Source organism: Oryza brachyantha, chromosome 10, assembly GCF_000231095.2.
Source record: "Oryza brachyantha chromosome 10, ObraRS2, whole genome shotgun sequence".
Taxonomy (NCBI): Eukaryota; Viridiplantae; Streptophyta; class Magnoliopsida; order Poales; family Poaceae; genus Oryza; species Oryza brachyantha.
Window position 1 is genome coordinate 4526332 of NC_023172.2, and position 11916 is coordinate 4538247.

An 11916-nucleotide genomic window follows, 5' to 3' on the forward strand; every position below is an offset into this window, starting at 1 on the left:
CCCGCCTGCCATGACCGCCTTCGCCATCCTGCTGCTTGTCACGGCGTGGGTGTCGGCCTGTTATCCGGCCATCCCCACGCGGCGCCGAGCGCTTGCCTGCCGTCTGGCCATCCTCGCGTGGTGCCTAGCACCTGCTACCCCTTGCAGCCTTGCCCTCTTTGCCCGAGAGAGAGGGAGAGGGAGAGAGAGGGGGCTATGACATGTGGGCCCCACCATTAAAAATAAAAAATACTGACTGGGTTGCCACGTGTACGCCACGTATGACAAAACCGCTTTGAATTCGGTCGAGGGGGGTAATTTGTCCGGTATTGAAAGTTCAGGGTAAAGGATGTCTGGTTTTCGGGTTTAGGGGGTAATTCGGCCGACCACGGTAGTTCATGGGGGTAATTCGTACTTTTTCCTAGTTTTAACTTCTTGCATGCATGCATGCTTAAATTTAGAAAGCAGAATTATGATAATTGGTAATTTCCTTTTATGCAGTAATTTATTGATTTGAAATAAAAAAATTTTTAATGAGAAAACAAATAAAAATTCAATGACTAGGATTTGTTATTTGCTCTTAGCACCCCGTAGGTAAGGAGCACCTTAAAACAGCCCTTCCGTAAAACATCTATAGTTTCGGATCGTTTACGTTTTAATCCTACTAGAGTGGACGGCGCGCGTTGCGCGTCCTACTAACCTATCTGCAATTAGGCAAACAAAATAACACTTTTTTAAGTTAAGAAGATTTTATGTATTAATTCACCTTTATAAATATATTTAGTTTGTGAACAGTCCCTAGATATCAAAATATAATATTTGTAGCAATACATCATGGCTTTATTTTAGTACATGTTGGATAAAAAGAGTTCATTTTTGGATGTGCTTGCATCAACTCCTCTAGAACGTATAAATTGAGCCAATCTTCGTACGGTTCTTCAGCACGATCAAATTGGCCTTGCAATGGACTGTGACTGCCTTTTTTCGAGGAATTTGGGGTTCTTTGCTTGCTGATGTGTTCACCTTTGCCACTTAATTAGTGCAGTCTCATGAGAAACCTTTTAAAGTGAAAGTGTGACAAAAACTTTACTTGTATTAGTTGAGATGGACAAGCAAAGCTGTAGTAAACCACATTTCGTGAGTAAGAAGAGTATGGTTGAATCTAAAGAGGAGACACGACGTCTCCAACAATACATTGACCAAACACTCTAAAGCTGATGTAAAAAATATACCAAATGATGCAAAAGGTTAACAAAAGCAAGCTAAGATCTTGTATGTAGTATTAAAACAACAGGAAAATCAACAAAAAGACATAACTATTGTGCCCGTATGATAAACCAATATAAATCCACAAGCTCTACCATCCATATTTGTGAGAACTGCTGAACAGCAGCAGCGTTTTTTGCAAGTTTGATCCTATGTAGATGTTTGTTGCTTTCCTGATGATAAAAAGAGTATCGACTGCAATCTGAATATCAAGAAAGCAATCGATATAACCATTTATATATGCACCTGAAAAGCTACATCCACACATGAAACCAAAAAGAAAAGAATCTGAACCACCACTGTGTCAATGTTGCAGATTATTTTTCTGGCTCCTTTGAACTGTGTTTGTTTTTTTGTCAAGAACACTTTCTTCTTTTCAAATATGACGTTTACTTGAGAATTTGTGTTATCATAATTGTGTAAGATCAAGGAGTGATCTACAAGTTTTTGTGATGAACAAATTGGTGGTTTGCGAGTTAAATGTTTTTGTGATAATTGACCGGACGGTCAGACCGCAAGTATATGGGTGGTCAGACCTTTCAGACACCTGCGGTTAGACCGCAGGTATGTGGGCGGTCAGACCGGTAGGTCAGCCCCGACAGTTTCAGATTTCGGTTATCTTTTCGGTTTCGGATTTGTTCTTCGTGAATTCAACTTCTAGTTGGTTTCTATACGTATGGATACTGTTGTTTTGCTAATAATGAGTCAAGTTGGAGATAGCTTGGTCTCGAAATATGGTTTCTTTGTTTGATTCATATGTAGGTGACTCGATGCCTCGGGAGAGTATACCGGTGATGGATCGGGAGTCAGATAAGGTGACGTTCGGCGGTCAAGATATCATGTAAGATACTTAGGCTAGAGTTCAATGCACGTGGTTGGTGAAGATTCCATATGACATACGATGGAGATATTGTGTGCGTATGAGATATGGAGTTGAATTCGGATAGAGTACAGATTTGATAAGATTTGTTGCATTAGAGATAGAGATATGGTTAGTTACAAATAAAGATAGGTTTCCCATGAGATTGGGAGTTCTAATTCATGCTAGATACGTGGGCTTTGCGTAGCCACATCAAGGTTATAAACAGGTACCGAGGGGTATACCCCCAGTGAGTTTTTTGGTGCCGTTTGAGAGAGAAAATTAGAGTTTCCACTCTATTTCGATATTAGATCGAAAGTTTTTGTTAGGAGTACTTTCTATGCACTTTGTAAGCACTGGTTGATCAATAAAAGTCAAGATATTCAATCTACATCTTGAAGCTTTGTCGATCGGTGTTTTTCCAGGATCCCGACGATCTAACCGCAGGTAGGCTGGCGGTCTGACCGAGGGTATGCGAGCGGTCTGACCGGCCATATAGCGTCGATCTGACCGGTGGCATAAACACAGTGCGACCATAGGCTTCGGATAGGCTTCAGTAAGGCCTTTGTGAAGGTAATCTTTTTTTTTTCCACGAAAAGATTTAGGTTTTTGATCTACCTACCATTCACCCCCCTCTGGTGGGTGTTTTACTCTGTTGCGATCCTACAAATTGGTTATGTTCGTCGTCTGAAGGTCCATGTGTCTCTCATTTGGGAAAAGAAAAGCATGATATGATCTCCAGTTGCTAACTATCTACTGAGTTCAAGTGTTTTTGATATGTTAAAAAAAGGAGGGACAGCTAGCATAAACCTACCCTACTAAAAATACTGAAGGTCCCTAGTGAAAAATGAACTCATTTCTCTGAATCTAGAGGATCGGAATAATTATAAGCATTTACATACAATTCTGACAACAACATATATCTAACATAAGGGACAGTGTAAATCAATCCCAAATAGCAATATATAAACTATAGATTCACACATGACACATTTGAGAAAAAGGTGACAAATAGATGCATTATTATTAACTGCAGTACACAGCTAGTTTGCACATTGGACCATCCATTACAAGCAGCATATCAAACATGTCAGCTACGTGCAAGTTACAACCTACAACTCATTGTTATGAACCAGCGCAAATGAGGGAAAATGACTAATAGCTGATAACCTGCCTAAGGAAAGGGGTACTAACCTGAAAACATGGCTGTATCATTGAAATTGATCTTCAGTGATGCACATTTTCCTTGGTAAACTCAAATCAAGCAGGCCCTAAATCACAGAATATTTACCATAGAGCCAAATCAAATTTGACCGCAGAGAAAGGATTGGCACAAACCTATCGAGGGAGGCAAGCAGAAGCTATTGTCATCCATGCCGACGTCCTTCTCGGCGGGTCGAGGCAGCCACCATGAAAGTGCCTCCTGCCACGAACACCGCCCATGAGCGTCATGTGTTAGTTGTCGCCCTCGGCTCCAGGCAACCAAATCTGCCAGCAGGGAGGTGGTGGCCAACAGATCTGGGCAGCACAGTCTCCCCTCCACCGGATCTTGTATGTAGTATTAAAACCTTGAATGAAATGTAAGATGCAGAAGAAAAGAACAGATGATAAAGGAGGTTTATTTTGCCTTCATACCAAAGACGATGGTCGTACAATGTTTGCATATGAAGAGGCGTTTACAGGAAGGGGCCAGATTAGGTGTCTGGTATGGTGAGATTTGTTAAGACATAAAAATACCGACCATCAATGCATTCTACGTTTACAGAAGACAGTACATACTCACCTTTATCTAACGACGTATCACAGCCTGAGCAGAAATAAGCCATTAAAATAAACATCTTTATAAAAAGCATCTAAACAGGGAGCAACCAAGGCAAATAAAATTCCACATACATGTGAAAGAATGAACACTTCTTTCGAGCTAATGACAGTCCCGCCGACAACTCGGCCAACCACACGGTCACCTTCCATATCAGACCACACCAAAACGTAGCGAGAAACAGCAAATGATATCAATAGTTCCAATCGTAGTTGTGCATGCAAGGTGCACAAGAAATAAAGGAAAACGGATGTTACCTTAATTTGTCTTTAAATTGCCTTAACCCATAACCAGACAAGGCAGGTACTATCCAACGCATGGAAGACCTGGAAACAACAATTGTATTGTGAATTGCCTTGAAAGCAATCGCTGAGACGCTGACCACAGAAGCAATAGATGCAGCTGCACGCGGTCCTGCAGCTAGCTAGGTAGATGAAGTGAGAAACCGAAACACCTCCTTAAACTCAGTGCTGGAATCTAGCTAGCTCAATACCATAAATGCAATACATGTCATGCAAGAGTAGAAATTCCTTCGCGATAAACTATATTCCAGGTGCAAGCAGTACACCTCCCTTCTTCATTCTCAATTAGTATTTTCGGACCAGTTTTAGAGGTAGCACGACATACAACAACATATAACTTACCATGCGAGAAAAACGCATGGCAAAGAAAAAACTCACAAAAAAGCAGGTCGAACACCAAGTGGGCATTCCTATACCATCAGCAAACACCATCGGCAAACGTGGCTGAAAGCAGGAGCACCAAAATTGACATCATCCGACCGAAATAAACATGAATAGACCTTGGACCATACATGCAGACACCATTTTTACAACATGAATAGAACCTTGGCCGATGGCCGTCGCCGCCGCCGGGCACCAGCCGGCCAGAGCCACTACCCCCCGCCGTCGGGACCCGAGCCACCTAGATCCGCCGCTGCGCCTTGACCCGCCACCCGCCCGCTCCGAGCTCCGGCCGTCGCCGCAGCGCCTCGACTCGCCACCGCCACACGTCGATCAGTCGTCGCCGTGCCTCGAGCTCCGTCCGCCGCCCCAGCGCCTCGATCCGCCACCGCCGCGAGTCGATCCGTCGTCAGCGTGCGTCGAGCTCCGCCCGCCGCCCGCACGAGCCGGCGTCATCCAGCCTCGCTCCGCCGCCGCTCTGGTTGACGGGGAGAGAGGGCGTCGCTGGCGCTATCGCCTAGAGAGAGGAAAAGCAAACTGAGAAAAATACTGTAGGTGTTTGCCACTTGCGTTGAAGGAGTGAGGCTTTGCTTTTTTTTTTTCATACGTGTATGTCTTGCACTGTGAGAGGCCTACAGTGGCAGTCGGTGCGTGCATCGAACAAGTACATATGGCCATTACAAACCACGTTCACTGTTGTGTGGGCCTGCTGGCCCCAGGCGACCTAGGGCCCTACCAACAGACAAAGTAAAAAGACACACAGGCAAAAAGGTGCGTGTTTACATTGAGAATATTTTTGGGAGAAGTGTCACGTTAAATATTTAATTAGATATAGAAAGGGATTTTCGGACACGAATGAAAAAACGAATTTCACGGCTAGCCTGAAAACCACGAGACGAATCTTTTAAGCCTAATTAATTCGTTATTAGCACATATTGGTTACTGTAGCACTTATGGCTAATCATGGACTAATTAAGCTCAAAAGATTCGTCTTAAGATTTTTTCTGTAACTAACCGTGGAATTAAGTTTTTGGTTTATCTATGTTTAATGTTTTATTTAGGTTTCCAAAAATTTGATATAATGTTTTTAGAAAAAGAATTTGGAAACTAAACTAGGCCAAAATAGCACAAAAGCACATCGAGCCGCATGGGCTGGTTGAGGAGGTCTGCACTGTGCCGATGCATTGGGGTATTTAACATTTTGTAACAATGATACCCAACGCCCTTAGGTCTATTCATCCCTCTACATGCGTCGGTGGCAGTAAATGCAAGCATAGGTACAGGAAAACCAAAGAGTGAAATCTGACATGGATGACGCCTCCCTCGCCCTAGCCTGGCACCAATGACATGGGCCCACGTGCACAGAAGCAGAGCCGAGGAAACACGGTCCTCACAGGCAGCACAGCCGAGGGAGAGTGGACCCACCACGCAGTCAAACGGCTCACCATGCACCCAGTCCAGACAGACACCGAAAACACCAGTAGCAACGTGTCGCGCGGCCGCAGCGGCCACGCCAGCCTAAAATTTCCTGGTGCGACAATTTCCGGGCGGGTTTGAAGACTTTAGACTTTAGATTTAGATATAGAATTGGATAGTTTTTACAAATCTATCTAAATCACATTTTTTGTCAACACTAAATATTTCAATTGATAAATATGAATGATTCTAAACTAACCCAGAACAATTTCTATACACATGCTAGGGATTTGGAACATTTCTTATCTGGGGTCATTTTTTTGTGGGCTTTTTTTTCAGGGGGAAAGCCGTATAACATATTTAGAAACGAAAAATAATTTATGAATATAACTCTTATATATATATGTTCTTAGCGATCTAAAAAGTAAATGCTGTAAAATAAACTACGAGTAAAAAAATCCAAAATTAACTTTAAATTTAAGATTAAAAATTTAAATTTATGTCTATAAGCATACGAAGAAGGGAAAAAGATAAAGAGAGATCGTTTTCAACCCCTTGTAATTACTAACCACTTCTTCAGCAATCAGTATGTATTTTCTATTGCGGACGGCTGCAATCCTTTTCTTTTACCAAGAATCATACCGTGATTCAATAGACCAACTGGTCAAACAGCGTGTCGAAGAAAATAATTTAGGCCATGGACAAAACATCAAATCCATCTCTATCTGACTTCCGTCTCTATGCCCTTAGTTTTCAAAAATATTTTCTACAAACATCATATCTTGGATATCTAAATAAAATATTAAATATATATAAATATTAAAACTAATTACATAGTTATGGGAAAATCGTGAGATAGATCTTTTGAGCCTAATTAATATATGAGCCATAAGCGCTAAGTAACAAACATGTGTAATGATGGATTAATTAGACTCAAAAGATTCGTTTCGTGGTTTCTAGACAGAATTTAAAATTTATTTTATAATTATACAACGTCTAATACTTTAAACTGTATCCGTCGATGTGACATCTCTCCACAAAATTTGGGAAGTGAACGCAGCCTCTTTGCCATTTTCTGTTCGACCAAAGTAAGGGGCTGTTTAGTACCAAAACATCACATCGAATCTTCGGACATTTAAATGAAGCATTAAATATATATATGAATATTAAAACTAATTACACAGTTATGAAGAAAATCGGGAGACGAATCTTTTGAGCCTAATTAGAACGTGATTAGCCATAAGTGCTACAGTAACCAACATGTGCCAATAAAGAATTAATTAGAAGATTCGTCTCACGGTTTTCAGACGGAGTCTGAAATTTGTTTTGTAATTAAACTAAGTTTAATACTTCAAATTTATCCAAAGATTTCATGTGATGTTGTTGAAAAAAAAATTGCAACCTAAACATCCCTAACTGTTATCAACAGTCATTTTCACGTACCAAAGTCACTCCTCTGTGTTGAAAAATCGTTTCCTTCTTGTGTTGGGACGTACGTCACAAGTTTGACAAAATTAGTCGAAGTCGCATCATAAGGGTAGGCAGGGCGCGTACAACTGTTCACAATTTTACGTGGTTGAGACTTGGTGCACATCCGTTATATAAAGCGTGCAGACGGTGTGTCGATGAACAATGAAAAAAGCTCGTCATGGCTTTAAGATACTATCTGTTTCTGCTACTCCTTGTGCTGGAGATTATTCAGCTCATTGTCCACAGCACGGCAGGAGAATTGTCAAGTGGGAAAGGAGGTTTGCTTGTTTCTTGCTTGCATACAGAGTTTCGTATTTAGCAACAGAAAAAGGTTTTTGCTCACATAGGAACACATCCACCACTTCACCAGTGGGTTGTTCCTTTTTCTTCTTTTCTTTTTTGTTTTTTAAAAAAACGTTGTTCCCTGTCTTGACTCTTGTTCCGTGGCTTAACTCTTGTCATCCTTGAGAAAGGGGGTGAGAAGTTGAGAACCATGCGTATCATAGCAAGTGCGTATCTCGGCCTTTTTATACTCAAAACTTGGTTAAGAAATTCAATGAAAACACAAGCTGTAACAGTCAATTATTTTTGTATCTAGCATTGAATTAACATTTTAAATACTTCTTTCTGATATTAGACGGGTGGTAACCTTATAGTTAGATATTTAGAGTGAATATGAAATTTCATATCTTTCTGTTTTAATAATGTAGTGTAATATGTTTGACATCGGACTTCACGAAGGTGAAAATAATTGTTGCAGGAGGTTCCAGTCCAACATGCTCACCATGTGTATGCTGCCCATGCGGCTGTGGATTCTGACTGGACGTTTCATTCAATTAACATGACCACCACTCGTGGCGAAGCAGACCACATTCAACTGATTTCATGCTTCATTTCGATCACTTGCTATAAAGGCATGTTACAATGTACTATTTGTATTACCATGCAAAGGCATGATTTATTTCAAAGGGAAATTATAAGATTTGTTATTGATAAGTGCTCAACTCTATAAATTGACCTTCACCAATACGACTTCTGTAACATAACATACTACAAACATTTTTCTTCTTGTTTTGCATTGCTATCAGTTGATTGCTACTGAACTCTGGCCTACAAAAGATTATTTTACCCCCAAATGAAGCATGCAATAAATCATTCGAATTATGATCTACAATATATTTAGATAATATCATTAGTTTCCTAATAAGACTCTAGTCTTTTTCTATTAGGACTTGTCGAGTCTCGTAAAAAGACTCATAGTCTTTCCCATTAGGTCTCTTATATTTCCCACACTGTATATCTCTTATAAGTTGTATGGGAAGGATAGTCATTATGTCATCCAAATTATTATTGGTTGGTGCCTGTGATTTTTTCTTGCAAGTGTTTCCATATTAAATCTGTGTCACCGTTATGCCTTCGATTTGGTCAAATTCCTAGCAGAGTTAAATATTAGTTTGCTTCTTTTTTTTTGTCTTGAAGGTAAAAAAAGGTAGTGATTTAATTACATTTTTATCCTACTGATTTACCAAGACGGAAGCCTTGGAGATGTCCTTTCACTAAGGTTGTGGCTCAGCGCTGCTTCAACCTCGGTGAGGCAATTTCTAGAGTTGTGGTGGATGGAAACTGAGGAGGTGGAGCAGTGATGCCGACCCACACTAGCACGGGTTCGACCATCTTAAATGGGCACGACAACCGTCAGTGCGAAAAGGTCAGAGATGTCTGAAGATATCTCAGTCGGACATACGCCCATCACTGATGACAGATATCCTTCTCTCTCTCTTTTTTTTTTGCATCCTTTCCGCCTGCGCTTGGTTAGGGTAGGTCACAGGAATCGACATTTCAACCAAAGGATTCCTATCTACGGTTTGTGTACCTTCTCTCTCAAATTCCTGATGCTTATTTATGGGAGTTAGATCAACTGGTGTTAAATAAAACTGGATGGCTTGCTCTCTGTTAGAGCTATATACACCATGTGTTGGATCAAAAGCACCGGTACCACCATCTAGATTCCATGTTTATTTCTGTACCAGAGACAAAATTAGTTCTCACTGTTGATTATTAAAGTTCTGGTCAAACATGTAGTTTTTTGATAAACTGTGCTAACATCTGCTAGACAATCTGTACAGGTTAATGGCATATGTTCAGTGCATTGCCTACATTATTGTGAAATGAATTAATTAGATTTATGTTGCCAGATCTGTGTAATTAGTTGTGTGCAAAATATTTCTGTTTAGATATCTTGATAATGCTAAGTACTGGATCAAAGAGTATGCTCAGACTGATAATCAAAGTTTATGCAAAGTACAAAAGGAGGGGAAGATTCTTGTGTGAAATAGTCAATTTTAGGTTACTACATTCATTCTCACTTTTATCTCCACCTCTACCACGTGGAATTGAAAATTTGTTATGTTCGTATCTCTGGCTGTACTTCCAAACCCAAATAAGCAGGTCATATGTGTGTCATTGTCTATGATGAATATAGTTCCCCTCACTTAACCGAAAGTTTAATAAGACTGACCACATTTAAGCTCAATTATATGCATCCAGTTAGGTAATATTAACCATTTATAATTTATATTTTTCTCTTTGAACAATTCAAACATACTTACACATAGATTAATTCGTGCTCTTGAAAGACTGTAAGCCAATTTTGTAGGCAAAATGGCTAGAAAGAAACAGTTGAACATAGTACATAGCAGCTGTCACCATGGAAATGGAGAGGGAAGTAGCAACGGACAATCATTGCCACAAGTCGAGCCTCCTCAACCATATGAAGATGAGGTGATTCATGTTGAGCAGCAAGATGATGAGCCCCTCAACATGCCTGGTAAAACTTTAACTATCTAAATCCCACGTAGTTTGTGATTGCATTACATAGAGTATATGGTTAACAGCTGAAGAGGTGAAGAAGCGCAAGGGGACTACCTTGCGATATGTTTAGGATCTTCCACCTGGAAAAAGCGTAGTTGTAAAATGCAACAGATTAGGGCAACCTATCGGGGAAGAAGGTGGATTGCTAGGACAATTTTTGGGCACATTAGCAAGAAATGGAGCTTACTGTCCATTAGATAAGATGACATGGAGAAATATCAAAGCAAATGAAGGAGATTTAACAATACTACAGTTTGTCCAGGTACCTGAACGCAAAATATAGTATAAGTATAATGCTCTGTTTTTGTTACTAGTTATTACTTTTTGCCTACTCTCACATTGATGCATCTATTAATATCCAAGGCAACTGAAAGTTTTCGATTCAATGTTTATATGTATTTTACACATATTCAATGCTGAGTTTTCTTACTTGCTGTTATCCCTTACCTAACAATTGATGCAATCATGGCAAACTAAAATTCTTCTACTCTCATTATTCCTATGTATTTCAGACAAAGTTCCTGTACCCTCTATCATGCGTTCAATGGATACTGAAATCAATTGGAAGAGGTTGGAGGCGATACAAGGCTGCACTAAAAAATAAATATTTTAACCCAAAGAAGAAGCGTTCTGCTCTATATAAGCTGTGTCTAGACGATGTAGAAAAAGACCAATGGATTCCACTAATCAAATATTGGAAGTCAAAAAAAGGAAAGGTAACAAATATGCTCTACAATCTGTACTATTGTTTCTTTGACAAATATTGTATTGTTGTTCCTCTCATAAACAACATTGCAAGTGTGAACTCAATGAGACTACATTGTTTCTGTAATAGGCCCTCAGTGAAAAGAACAAAAGAAGTCGTTCAATGTTACAGAACCCTCACTCAGCAGGGACAAAGAGTTATGCTCGTTGGTCCGAGGACATGGTGAGCCAATTTGTTTTACTGAAAATTAATCTATGCGTGTTTGCTTTACTTTCTTACATTACCTTTCATTTTCAGAGACAAGATGATCCAAATAAGAAGCAGCCACATAGAGCAAAGGTTTACTTAGCAACTCACAAACAAAAGGATAAAGCTAAAAATCAACATGTGGTATGCCATATGCACATGATCCTTCCATAAATATGTAATAGGTAACATCTCAAAGAACTTTTGATGATGGTATTGAAGAGGGAGTAGTACGGACTAATAGAAAGGTAATATCAAAGTAATGCAATCCATGTTTCTCACCATATTCTATGCAACAATATTTAAACATGTGCACATGTAGAGGGTTCAATGCAGTACACCTGATCAAGACGACTCAATGAGTAATCAAAGAATTATATCAATGGTATTTTGTCGTTTCAATTGATAAGTTTTATTTGAACACTTAATTCACATACTGACATGTATAGTTAATTTTTATTGTCCATTCAACTACAGAACAAAAGAAGATGTGAGGAAAAGCGAAATATGCAACATGACAATATTCTAGATCTTTATGGCAAAAAGGTTAGGATTTGTTGTTTTCATTCATATGGTGCAATTCAATTTATATATGGTTTTA

At 39.7% G+C, this 11916-nt stretch overlaps 1 long non-coding RNA gene and 1 pseudogene across 5 annotated transcripts; one reads left to right on the plus strand and one right to left on the minus strand.

Annotated features, from left to right (window-relative positions):
* Nucleotides 1-677: 677 nt before the first annotated feature.
* LOC107305179 lies at nucleotides 678-5225 on the minus strand. 5 transcript variants are annotated; one of them, XR_001551290.2, is made up of 5 exons: nucleotides 3998-5221; nucleotides 3888-3911; nucleotides 3443-3806; nucleotides 3299-3375; nucleotides 678-1037 (listed from the first exon to the last, which is right to left on the minus strand). It is a non-coding gene; the product is annotated as an uncharacterized LOC107305179 (long non-coding RNA). The 5 variants fall into 5 exon arrangements; XR_001551289.2 differs by having other exon boundaries at nucleotides 3443-3911; nucleotides 3998-5223; XR_005812582.1 differs by having other exon boundaries at nucleotides 3888-5223.
* Nucleotides 5226-7651: 2426 nt separating this feature from the next.
* On the plus strand, nucleotides 7652-11700 carry LOC102711918 (annotated as a pseudogene).
* Nucleotides 11701-11916: the final 216 nt, after the last annotated feature.